Below are 14,390 nucleotides of genomic sequence, written 5' to 3' on the forward strand. Positions count from 1 at the left end.
TGTACTGGTCAGCCGTCGAGTGTTCTACTCGAAACTTATCAATTTCATCGACCACGAATATCCACAGATTAGCCGGGACTCTTATTTTCACGTCAGCATGTAGCATTCGTCAGGCGATATGCTGGTACCGAACCGACCAAAAAGTCCTCCATTTTTCCTGTGAAGTTTCTTCATTGGGAAATTCCACTCCCTATCCTACGATTAATCTCTCCGTGGGCAGCAATTCCATCCGCGTTCGTCAGTTTACAAAAACCAATCGCACACGTCAGAGGCCTTTCACAGACCTTTATTAAAACATTGTTGGTCTGGAACGGCGATGAATAGCCATCAAAGGAGAGAAAAAGAAAAGCAGAGGGAAGAAAAAAGGGAAGCAAATTTCACGTTCGCGATCGATTATGTAGTCACTCTGAAAAGAGGTCGTGTTCCGCGCGATTAAAAAAAGAAGGGAAGCTCGCGAAAAATGCCTGACCGCTCAAAGGAAGTCGACCGCGTTTGTCCAGCCGTTTTTCAGTTCCTTCCACGTTTATAGAATATTCGCGGCTAAATATTTAACGAATCTCTTCCGTTCACTAACGACTAACAAATAATACAAACGTGGTCGTTGCGCTTGTTCGTCGCGCCGTTTTCGATTAATCAAGATTACAGGAGTATCCCGCGCACGGTTCCAAACAATGAAACAACGACGTTCCATTCATTCTCGGTTGCGTGCACCAGAGATCCCGATTTTCGTTTCCATTAATTTCGTATAATTGTAAGCGGATGAATGAAGTACCAGGGTCCATTGTTCCGCGAACGAACGAACAATACTCGTTACGCGGTTGCTCCCTGTTGCACGTCAGCGCCACGAAATCAGTCCTACTCCACTTTCGTTAGACGCCTTCAACTTACTCCTCCAGGCCGCTCACGTATGCCGTAGTCTTGAAACGATTAAACGCAGAACAAGCATCTACGATCGACACGAATGGGAAGGAGTTCTGATGGAACAGATGATTACGGGACCGAAGACCGATAAGAGATGAACACGGTAAGTTTGCTGAAATTAAAATGTTGTAACGAGACGTTCGTTTTGATATATAGAGTTTGTTCGGGAATTATCTGACCATTTTGAGTATGTTGTGAACGAATCGTGTGATTTTGATATAAGCTAGGAATTAATTAAAACAGATCTTATTTGTATGTGTGAACAATCACACTTCAGTTGCGTTATTCAATCAGCAGTGAAATATTGAGTAAGCAAATGTATTGCGTTATTGATAGCGATAAAACGAATAGATCAACGAGTCTGTATTAAATTTTTGTCTTAAAATTAAATATTCATCAACCATCCGATTGACGCATAAGGCTTGCGAGAATGATTCAATAAGTAAATTCTAACGAATTTGAAGTAACTTCACGAATGAATTCGAAACCATCCTATTGACGTTACGCTTTTCTATTATTTTCAGTAATTTCTGTGACATTTAATTACTCAGCCGGTTAATCACTTCTGGAACAGAAATAGTATTAAAAGTAGTAGAGATTAAAACAAGAAAATTTTCTTAAATTTACTACGAAAAACTATTTGTTTAATTAACGCAATACCTTTGCAACCTCTAAAGAAGCGCACTCTACCATTGAAGGCTTACTTTTTATAACTGATGCCTTCTCACAGAACGCATAATTGTACGTGGTCGTTGAACGATTTAAAACCAGATGTTGGTGCGACAAAAATTCAAGCGTAAGCGTATCAAGCTTGAACATGCACAGATTAGTCAGAGATTATATGTATGATGCTCACTGAGCTATCGTTATTCTATATTACACGTGTCAAATACGAAACAAACGAGTTTTTTCGTCGGCTGTGTTTCAATTAGCCCGAAAGTTAATTAAAACGTCTTGTAATCCGGATATCATACCAAGTAAAATAAAAAAAAAAGACGATATTTATATTCTTCTTTTTTCGAGGTCATTGAATAAAAGAGCATAGATTTCATGAATAAGTTGGAAACGTTCGTTTTCTTATTTATAGATAATTAAAATTACGAGGAAATAGAATTTATAGCTAATTGAAATTACTAGACACAGAACTGGAATTACGAAGACGATGCATCAAACAAGAAATCTAATTACACGTAAATTAGGATATCTCTTGTCATTACCAAGAGGGCGTTAAAAAGAATAAAGTAGAATTTTCAAATTAAAGGATCTTTAATTAAGGCAGAATGTTTTACCGATTCAAGCTCAACGAGCCGTTATTTCAACGGCCTCTGGATTAAAATATTCATTCAAGAATTTTTAATCTAAAATAGAACAATTTCAAAACTGAGGCAAACAAAATTTTGTAGCAAAATACATGACACGATTGACACAAATAATTTCAAATTTTCAAATTTAATTAATGTAGAATATTTTACTTGTCCAAAATTAACGGGCTGTCATTTTATCACTTCCTTCCTTCAAATATTCATTAGAACATTTTTAAATTAAAACTAAGAAATTTCAAAACCCACGTGAACAAAATTTTGTAACAAAGTACCTAACGCTATTAATGAATTTTTAATTAATATAAAACACTTTACTGGCTCAAACTTAACGAGATGACATTTATATTCATAAACACAAATGGATAAAATTCTGTAAGAGTATGTAACACGATTAACACGAATAATCTGACGAGGAGTAAGACGTGTTTCATAACAGATACACTTAATCAGAAGCAATAACCACCACGTAAGCTCGTTGTTTCGAAGTCATTGAACGGATCAAGGCGTATATAATCACACATTGATTGATTCGATCTATCACGCAATTATACCGACCAGTAATCCACCCTAATGTCTTATCGAATGCGAGACAATCCTTCCCAATCAGCTGTTCGGGGCTAAATTAATTAAACAGTATCGTGTGATGATCTGTTTGGTAATCAGTAAATTAATCTGTGCTATCAGTTGTTGTTAATAAACAGAACGAACAATAATCTATATAGTACTCTTCGGTCAAAGTACCCTACAATCATCGTTACCAAACCTATTCCATATGTGCATCTCCAAATCCAAATATTAGGTCGTCAGAAAAGTTTTTTTCGTTTTATAAGGAAATAATGGGCGCGCAACATTCTATTCTATTTTATACTTTCTATTTTATTTTCTACATTTTATATTTTCTATTTTATCGAATTTCGTATGATCCATTTTGTTCTATCAAAATAAAGATCACAACGTTCGACAGATTAGGTTTCATGTTTGTACGATGCATCTTTTGCATCGTTGTAATAGACGTGTCTATAAAAGAAAGACACTTTGCGGGCGACCTAATACATACATACAATTTTGTTACTGAAAAGGACTACAGCTTTTAAGCAACTGCTGAATATAATATAATTATAATATTAAAGGTATGATTATAATCATTAAAATATCAAAGTTTCGTATTAGTTATCAACTATAATTAAGCACAACGTAACATAATATTCTGAGACTAATTGAAGAAATTCTGTCGCGTAAAGTGAAATGTTCGCTCGTAATTCACTGATTCTATCGTGAAAAGTTTCATTTCCAGCTTTTCTTCTATAATATAGAATTGAAAAATTCATTTCTTTGAGAAAATACATACTGATGCATCTAATTGTATATTATGAAAACTTTTACTTCTATTTTCTTTTCTATAATATAGGATTTAAAAATACACTTCCTTTACTTTGAAGCATTATAAACACAAAAGCTTTCAAATTTTCAGTAATAATTACGAACTAAACTAGGTTGAGTTTGTTATAAGAACTTTCCCTATTTATACACAGTAGTGTACTTACTTCTCAAACTCGTTGGAAAACAAACATTCCTCTGAAACCAACCACCACAAATTATACAGTAACGATGACAATATAACGAGATACCAAGTTACATCTTGATCCCGTAATTAGGCCACTCCGTCAACGTCGCGGATAATTGGATCGGATTGACCGATCCACGTGGAGGCTGACAGACGGGCGCACGATCGCGATCACTAATCGATAAGTCACTACTAACACGGCATTCTGATAACACGGCTAACAGTCGGTGATTCGAACGGGTTACCAACAACGGATGATCAACAAGCGCTACTTCCGATGTCAGTAGTAAATATTCCAGTGGTAACTGTCAAATTAACTGGCAGATTGAAAATGTGTGAAAAGCATGGCAGTCCTCACCCTACTGTGAGAGTTGAGGGACACGTTCTCTTTGAGTATATATATGTACAGGGTGTTCCATTTGAAGCTTCACGCGTAATTTTTCCTGAATTATTTATTATTCAGATAAATCTTTCAAATAAAACTTGCTTTTCGAAAAGGACATGTCGTGATAATTATAAATGAAGACTACAAGGAAAGAGCACAAGTAACATTTTCTATTTTTTACAACAGAGCAGTTCTAAAATTCAGTACGCTGTCAATCAATCCTATCTCTGTGTCTCTTTATTTGATCTTGGAACTAAACACGTGCATGTTGATCTCCTTATTTCATAATTTTAAACTACAGTAGGATATGTTATAACGAGCAACGATTATAGCAATCAGTACTTACGAATAACACCAGAATGCTATAATGAACAAAGATGCTGCAACGAACATAGAAAAAGTATTATCCATTTATTTGATATTATCAATTTTTTGATTCCATTTGTGGTAATAAACCTTTTTTTAGGAAATTTAGTAATGTAAGAGATTTTGTTCGTGACTCGAATTATTAACTTTTCAGGCAGCACTTTCGTTATAATGCGCAAAATAAACTATTAGTTTAGTTCAATTATTTTCTTACTGATTATTTCTAATTGCGTGTAAATCTTCAAATGAGACACCCTCTATACATGAACCCTTATCCCGGAAAGTGGAACGCGTGTATTCAGTGGTCCTGTTAATCCAGCCACGTCAAACAGCTGCGTGCTTTCCAAGTAAACTATACCAGGTTGCACCGCGAGCCACATTCGCGTTTGCGTTCATGTTCACGTTCACGCGTGTGCTGCATCAATCTATCGCGTAGGCCACGTGTGGCTGGGTTATCGCGAGGCTAACCCGTGCCCGTTATAAATGCAATCGGATTTTAAAGCTCTGCGGGAGCACCGGTCATCCGGCCTGTCGATTGTTACGACGTGGAAACACTGTCGCGATACTATCCCCTCCTTCTCTGTTATTCTCCAACAATAACCAGCCACGGATTAAAGTGGTCGTGGATTTTGAACGCGAATCGCTGAAATTATCGATCCAACTAACGTTTCTGGAAGCGGTATAGTGTTCTATAGTATCGATATACAGTATAGTACAGTAACTGTAGGGTAGAATTTTGCTTCGTTACGCAATCATTGTTATCTTTACTATCTTGAAATTGAGTTCGTGCAACGAATCTTTGTTATTGTATATCGCTTACATACAGGCTTGTCCACAAGGATCAAGATGATAGTCCTGTCTAATAAAATTCACTTCGTTTCCACAGATACTCACTGTGCATGGTGATCATTAATAAAATTATTGATTCGACCAATCTCGGTATTTGTATTATTAGATTTTCCATTGTTTGTTCTTCTTTCGTTTTATGCCTTTCATCAATGATTCCAGGTCTTAGAATGTATCATTTTATCTATCACAAGCTTCCTCGATTGGAATTAAAACAAGCTTTTTGTACTATTAAATAAATAATAATTGTTATAAATAATATTTATTATCAGCGTAAATACAGAGTGCAAGGAGAAAGCTTAGAACATTCGCAAAGATGTCTAAATTTCAATTGAATTCTCGAACACGCACCGAGTGGGAAGAACGGGACCCACTTGGGGTTGCGTGAATGCCTCGGAATGGGACTCGTGGGCACGTTACACAGATTATCGATCCTCACGAGGTCTGAACTGTCTCTAAGACACCAAAGAGGTTAATTAGGGAAATGCCATTTGAAGGCTCGTCTTAAGGGCAGGTTGAGGTAAATCACAGTGGTACCATATGTTGCGATGCGCGTCCCGTTGGCCGCGAACAGTTCGTACACGTTTTTGTTGACGTGCCCGTGTATTTTGCTGCGGGGATATACGCTTATGTCGGTGACGGTGTCTACAAGGAAGGAAATCTTCGTTCTCTTGTCTGTGACGAAGATGCGGCGGGATCCCAGGCCGTCGTCGTCTGTGTAACGTCAATTCACATCAGAGACCAGGCCACACACCACGGACAGGATGGCACCCAAATGTCTGCATATCCTTGGCGCGCACCCTCAATAGTCTTAAGTGCCCACGAGGGGCCTTGGCATTTTCATAGTTAAGGTCCTTCGGACCAAGCGAGTATTTCCTGTCTTAGATTTCCCTTTACGTTTATTGTCTACCACGTGTTAGCTTAGAAAGTTGGTTTTCTCCACATCTGGTATGTTCCGTTAGCAACTTTCTCGCGAGGGCGGCTAAAACCCTTCCTGGTCCACCAACCGTCTTATTATCCAATCGGAGACGGTGTCTACTGCCCTCACTTCCTTAACCAAAATTGTCATCATCAAATCCGATAGTCCCGTGTCCTTAGACACACCCACCCCTAGCTTTCCTCAGACACAGTATCGTCAGTAAAACTTCACTTATTCTGTATCCTTAGAATAGTCAACATATCTATATCGGTCTCTACCCTTATAAGTCGCGTACTTAATGTATTGTTGTAACTAAGTCTTACATAACGTGGTTGGAGTGAATTGTGATTTATGCTAATTCAGTGCGTGTTACATTGTGATTGGTGAATTCACAATAAAGGTTGATTAAAACAAAGTTAATTATTGTGTTACGACTCAACTATATTTTATTTTCACCAACCAACCCTAAAAATTACGTGACATCTGCCGCATTTACGGACGGCTGGTCCCGTTTCCCTGCTTCCATTTGCAAGGGGACTGGCATTTGTGTGCGCGATCCCCGTATGTTCGGTGATAATAACAAAGGTAGGGGTCCTGGGATTCTTCTCTTGATCTTGATCTGCTACGTCTTCTCGATCGCCGACGCGGTCGATGATCGAGACTCAACGCGTTTATTTTAGCTTTTATTTGGTTTATATCGTCTTTTAACGCGTTGAAAATGGCGAACCACTCGTTCATTGCAGAGTTTTGCGGAGGTGGATCGGTTACCGTCGTTATTCGGGCGGTTCGCTGATAATCCTGTCCAAATTCCTCTACAACGATCAGAGTCGTCGACTTCTGCGAGGATGCGCCTAATATGGGCGGGTAGTCGACTCCTCTACAGCGAGAGGATGAAATCGTAGAGGGTGGAGGGGCTCGCGAGTTGCTTAAAATGTTGGTAAAATTGGGATGGCTTCCGGTCGCCCATCTCCTTGCTCTCCACCAGCTTTTTCACCCGTGCGCTGTCCGTATCGGTTAATATGCAAATAAGTTTGCGTTTCAATTTCTCGTAGCTCCCGGTGGCTGGAAGGTTCACCAATATGTTTTCGACATCCTGTACGTATCGACTGTCGAGGCATTTAGCTAGGATCACGAACTTTACATCGTTGTCCGTGATCTGCGCTACGTCAAATTGCTTCTCCAACAGGGCGAACCATCCTGTGGTGTTCGTGGGGGAAACATGCTGACCGTCTGATTCCCTAAATTTCCTAGATTCATATTTTCCATAGCACTGACACACTGAGAATCGCGTTGATTGAAATCTCAGTGGCGCTATCGCGGTCACCTCTGTCACTATAAATCACGTCGGGGTCACCAGTTTGAGGTGATTAGGTCGTGATAGGTACTGAAGAAACACTCGAAACTATATAACAATAAATATTTATTAATATATATTCTATGTGTAAACTTATGCGTAGAACTCGCGATTACTATTATCGGTTAGCGATTACAAGTTCAAACTCGGCTCGAAACGTTTCGATGTGCGATTCAAGTTGGATGATGATTGCTTAAGATGTCGAGAAACTCGGATCAGTTATTACTGCAAACTACCAACTATCAATTCGGACAGGTGTCTAAGGATTGACCTTCTGTCACGATGATGCTGCACAGGAAAGCTATGATGGGGTGTGTCTAAGGATACGAGATCGTCGGATTCGTTGAGGAAAGCCTTGGTTCGGAAAGTGAGGGACGTCGCTGTTAATTGGCTGATTTTGTGTTGGTGGTTGGAAAAGGATGCTAACCGCCCTTGAAAGACAGTTGCTAGCGGGAAACATCGTACGTGAGAAAAGCAGATTTCCCGTATCTTCCCGTAGTGTGTGATAGATATAGGGACTGTTAAGACAAAGACTATTTGTCCCTTTGGAGAACCTTAGCTAAATAAATCCTAAGATTTATAGCGGGTCCTTAGGCCAGCTGAAAATATTCTGTAAGAATGTATCGACATCGGAAAATCCAAAATTTTTGTCCAAAGAATAGGGTCTTTGTGTAGCGAGCCACGGGACAGAACCCGTGGAAAGTTTACTGTCGAGTGCCGCTACAAGGTTATTTGATAGAGGAACGCGTGGATGAATGTGTAATGGAAATATATTTAAGTAAGTATAAGTATAAGTGTATGCTAATCCAGATTCGCAAGCTGCCAGCGTTTCATTACAACAGAGTTCCGAAACCATCAGCCTATGGGTATAATTGCGAAAACTGGCCTGTCTATACCCCGCTGCACCATCTGTGCAAGGCGTGTTCTTAAAATGGCTATAAATTGATTCAGTGATAACTAATATTTAATGGTTTCGAGGATTAGGAAAATTAAACACTAGCGCAGATATAGAGTTTTTCTAGAAGTGAGAATTGCTTCACATACACAATAATTCTTAATCTGTTATTATCTCTTGCAAATAAGTTGTATAATCTTTGAGCATGTGTTTTGCATCGTTCTCTCACATATAACATCTTCATTAACGAATCCTTTCCCTGATAATTTACATTAATTACAACCTTCCTTACCTATGATTTACTCTAAATCATTCTATGTAGATATCTTTCATAATATGTCAATTCAGGTGTCTACTTCTTCAAATATTTCTAAAAATCAGAAAAGAGTACAAGCAATATCATATAGAGAATATCTAGTAATTTATTTCTAACATTAGCTGTCATTCTGAAATCACTAGCATATATGGCCTAAATGTTTGCACAGTAGATATTGCTCATCCCAGACAGACGAAAATTTTCGAATCTGCTACATGACTCGACTTATCGATAACGTACAAGAATTAATTTCATGAACTCTCATACGCATTCAAACTTGCTTTCCAGTTAGAATTGAACTGTTGTCGATGAGATCGGAATTGACCTACATAGATGGAAAATTATGCGGTCTCTCGAGCGACGCCGAGGGCAAATAGCCTCGCAGTACATACTCGTCTAACATCCGTGATCGTCGTGCGTCAGTGTTTGATCTTGGTTAACCTTGATAATGTCCTCGTAAGTTCTCCGAGCCGCAGTCATATTTCCTCAACGGTGTGAAACGTACCTCTTCTGTAGTTTCTGGTAGAAAGTTGGCACGTCGTAAATCAGCAGACTTAGAAAGCAAATCCAAATAAAAATTTCCAAATAATTCGACAAGTAGTTCATTTAATCGCAAATCAGAAAGCTAGCGTCCAATAAAAAGAAACGAAAATATTTCCGTAATTACAATTCAAAACTAAATTACGTAGATTATCTTTGTACGTCATATTTAATACTTCGTGAAGTAGAAAATGTTATTTCTATCTGTAAGTAAGAATCGTGATAGATGATAACAGAATAAGAGAAACGACTAACAATTTAATATGAAATGAAATTCCTCGTTTCCTTTCGTTTTCATGTCTGGAGCTCTCAATTGGACAGAGTTAAACCTTCATCAGTCCATCAATCTCCACTCTAAAAAGCCAAGGATTCTGTGTTGCTCTTTACAAACAGCTCAGTTTTTCAACTAGCGAGCGTATACTTTTGATTTAAGAGCAAAAATTGCCCCGACGAGCAAGAAATAAATTGTATTGGTTAATAAACGATCCGCCATGGTTTGTCCGGACTAAATATCTCATGAGCAATAAACTACGACCATTGTCATAAATTCGAATGTGTTTCCCAAAGTAGTTAATACTGGGGAACGTTCGTGTTGTTACCGTAATCTTCTATCGAAATTACACTTCGATATTTACCCGAAAGCAATGCAAATGCATTACGTGCGTGAACACAAATAAATTGTAAGAGAAATAAGTTAACGGGCCTGGTGTGCGCGCGTTATAACTACAATGTAACTGCAATGCGGTTTCCTCATCGGCAGGCAAGGTGCATAATTAGAGAAAATGTATACGTGTAATCAATGAAATTGCCAGATAATATAATTGACATTACTTGACATACGCTGTGTGCTTAACAATAGTACAACTCCTGCGTCGCTGTTCGCCTCCTACTGTACCATATAATATCACTTTTAACATGTGCGTTTGAGAAACCGTATCGCGGTTCGAATAGGCTAAATCGACAGTGAAACAAAATATTGCGATTGCGACACGAAAATTTTGTGTAATAGCTGCTAACGGAAGCGATGGTTGTTCGGTAATCTAGGTATAAAGTGCTATACACGTGTCGATCAACTATGTACATTCCCTTAGAATTCACTTTTCAATATCTATATTAGTAAATTATAATGCAATAATATTTTTAATCGATCGAATGCTTAATAAGCGATGCATAATAAATGAGTAAAGTCACATGTAGAATAGTCATACAGTGACTATAAAAAGTATTTGCACGTTGTATTTAGTATAACACCTATATTGATACTAATTAATTAAGAGTAAATGTATTAAACTAAGTGAATATTATTCCTGTCATAAAAGGATTATATCATTGAATCCATATCAAGTTATTCCCTTGTTCAACTATTTCATACTTTTTTTAATCACCAAATAGCATAAAGGTGGAAAACTATATATTTGAATAAATTATATGTTAGTGCATTTGAAATATTCGAAGCATATTAACATTATAATATATCGGGCTATTTCTGATACTAATGTGTACTCAGAAGGTTTAGCATATCGAACCAGTCGATACGAGAAGCTTATAAAAAGATTTACGATACTTTGAACTGCCGTTGAAGCAAGAGAAGCCGCGTTTGTTGAAATCAATCACGAGAGAAGGGCACACTCGTCTCTCGTTACACTCATCCCTCAACTGCAGCGGTATAAAATAGCGGTAGCGGTGCTCGTCGCAATTTAACAGGGTTAAAATATCGCGGATAGCATCGCTTTATAAGAGCGAGATATTAAGAGCGTAGCCAACAATTTTACGGTCCATTGTGCCAAAAGACAGTTGGAGAAAATACAGCGTCGTGTATCGACTCTATATATTTCTCCTTGAGAAATCATCCACGATACAATACATTACTTTATCGAGCTCTCATAGTGTGATCATACCGTGGGTCGTCGCATCGTTCGACGTGAAAATAGGCCGAGCTCATTACCGTCCACGACAAATTGCTATCATTTAATGCTACTAAAAGATCACTGCCGGAGCTAGAAGCTTTCGTGCAACGATTCCCTCTTCCCTTTCTTTCTCCGTCTCTTTACTTCCACTTCACCCATGCCTCGTATATAGACACCGAACAAGCCATGGAATCGCGCCAAAAAGTTTCGAGTAACTCGAGTGCTTCGCTTGATTCGAAGAACACGAGGAGAAAACATCGCATACCGCTAACTTTCCCGCTGTTAACCGACTCGCAATGCGCTGTCCGTTGAAAAATAATCCAGAGAATGGGAACTTCGACTCACCCCGATTCTTCTGTGACTCCTACTTGGCCGACCTTCAGATAGCTCGCCGATGAATGGAGCATCGGGAGGGAGTCGGATCAATGTCGCGATACTACGTTCCGGATCGTTTCAGTCTGAAATCGAAAAACGATGATGTTTGTATACCTAGTACTGTTCGTAATTACTCGACTTTAATAGTTGATGGATTACTTGAGCTTAAATTTCAGACACGTACAATCTCTAACTAATAAATTTCTAATACTTCTTTTTACATTTGATAGATAAAATTCTGTAATTCAGCACAAGTTTTTAATCGGATCTCATGAAGTGTAACTTCCTTACTGGAGTTAATTTAGATTCGTAAACACATTGCTAGTTGTTGCGATACTGTTATGGAATCAGCACAATTTACCGAAATAGATTCTTATAAGACTTAATACGCTGGCATATTATTCGTATGGTATTGTGATTCAAAAACAATAATCAAAAATCAAATTACGAACATGAGGAGCGAGCATAATAATCAAAGTAACATTAAAACGAATCCTTGAATAATTTTGAATACCGGTATAGATATTAATATCTTCATCTGAAAAGTTTCTCCCAAACATCAAAAACATCGCGTTCAAATACTTATCAAAGTCTGACAACTTTGTTCATATTCGAGAAGCTACACAGTTGGATTTTGGAATTAGAATTCCTAGTCGGACATCACGTACGGACTCCGTTTCCCGTTGATACAGCAATGCTAGACAAGTTACAATTTCTGATCGGCTTATACGTCCACACCTGCACCCAGCACGACACCGATAGCGTCACGAGAATGCCATGCAATTGTCTCTCACCCTGTGGGTATAATCATCCCCCGTGGCGCGGTGAAATTTCAGATCTCCACGAGTCAATGATACACCTGCTGTTACGAATCGACCCATCGTCCTCGTCATCGTTGTATTTCGTTTCGTCTTGGTTGCCACGCTATGAAACGGCGTATAACTCGCGTTACAAATCCGGAAATTCATTTTAACAGGTGGAATATATCGATACCCTGGGTACACTTCATTTCCGACAATGCTCGTTTATCGTCTTGAGGTCTAGCGAACTTAACAGCTAACTTCGATCTGTCACTATCACTAGAAACCGAGAATTTTAAAATCGATTGGTTTCAAATCCAACCGGTCGATTGGCTCGAGTATTACCTGCGATTCAACGATAACGCTGTCCCGAGGTAAAACTGTAGATTATATTAGGTCGTCCGAAAAGTTTCTTTCGTTTTATAAGAAAATAGTGGATGCATAACATTTTCCGCTTTATATTATTTTATCGAATTACGTATGATCCATTTTGTTTTATCGAGATAAAAATCACAACGTTTGACAAACTACGATTCATGTTTGCATACAGATGCGTTGTTGTAAAAGACGTGCCTGTAAAAGAAAGACACTTTTCCGACAACCTGCTAGATACTCTACTTCGAGCTTTTCCCTTCAGCTATGATCGTGTCCTATATATGGCGACAACAATGTATATCGCCGAAACGAAGTGCCTAATGAACCATCGATATTGCAACCAATATCCGCCGAATGTTCGAGAAGAAGGCGTGCGAGGCAACGGTCGCGGACGCCTAACAAACGCGTGGATAGTGGGAATACTGAGGAATGACAAAAGGAAAAGAATTGAATCCGATCGACAGTCGAGTTTGAACCAGGAAGCGATAAGGTCGAGTTGTAACCGCGCAGCGAGATGGACTAGCGAAACCGAGAGCGATACGCGACGCGATCAAAAGAAGACACTTGTCACTAAATATATTGTTGACCTAAACACCGAGTGATTATTTAACGCACTACACACAATATCACCTCATTTATATACATATACATACGTATCATTTTCAACGTCTTTAGTTCTCTTTTCTCGATATCGTTTTAACGCTAGAATTACCGATAAGTAGATTAGATTTGTACCAAAGGAAATTGGAATAAGAAATAAGCTTTCAGCCATATGTTTGGTAAAAAATCTTTTATTCTGAAGTGGATAGGTCGTCATAGGTACTGAAGGTACACTCGAATATGTTCAACAACCAATAACGTTTATTAGACTCTATCACTCGATAACAATGAACGATTAACAACGAATAAATAACAATTAACAACGGTTGAATAACAATTAACGCTTAACTACAGTTGATGCTTGATAACGATTAGCAACAGCGACGATAGACCGATTTCTCGAAAATAGCCTACTCGTTTCTCTTCAATATTCCCCCTTAGCGGCTCGGGATAGAATGTCCTCTTTGTTCCAAATCGAACGGATTCTTCCCTTCGTTGCCCATCGATATCCACACAAGCGTGCATTCATCAGATGTGCCGCAGCGGCTGGCGCGTGTATGCTCTTCCGAGAATTCGGCGGAAGAAGCGTGAAGATATCGATGGCACATTGGGCACGTCGGTGTTGCGCTTTGACGGCGTAGCGCTTTGTATCACGAAGCCGTTGGAAAGTTCCGTGACACGTGCCGCTACAATTCAAATTATTTTTTTTTTTTTTATGTCTGTTAAGCCCAAGATACAAATTTTTTAAATACCTTTTGGTGTTCACAATAAACGGCGAATGTTCACAATAAACGGTGAATCGTTCACAATAAACGGTGAATTGTTCACAATAAACGGTAAATTCAATTCAAATTATGAATTGGTCATTGTGATCATTTTTTGTCTCTTATGCTTTTATCCATTTC

General features: G+C 38.6%; 1 protein-coding gene across 1 annotated transcript in view; it reads right to left on the bottom strand.

Annotated features, from left to right (window-relative positions):
- Positions 1-11,795, bottom strand: part of LOC117239335 — a 239,009-nt gene extending 227,214 nt beyond the window's left edge. Inside the window, exon 1 of the mRNA XM_033504832.1 lies at positions 11,681-11,795. The gene's annotated coding sequence lies outside the window, so the exon portion shown is untranslated. The remainder of the gene's footprint in view (positions 1-11,680) is intronic.
- Between the last annotated feature and the right edge of the window lie 2,595 nt (positions 11,796-14,390).

Source organism: Bombus vosnesenskii, unplaced genomic scaffold (genome assembly GCF_011952255.1).
Source record: "Bombus vosnesenskii isolate JDL3184/JDL3185 unplaced genomic scaffold, Bvos_JDL3184-5_v1.1 scf7180000013931, whole genome shotgun sequence".
Lineage (NCBI taxonomy): Eukaryota > Metazoa > Arthropoda > Insecta > Hymenoptera > Apidae > Bombus > Bombus vosnesenskii.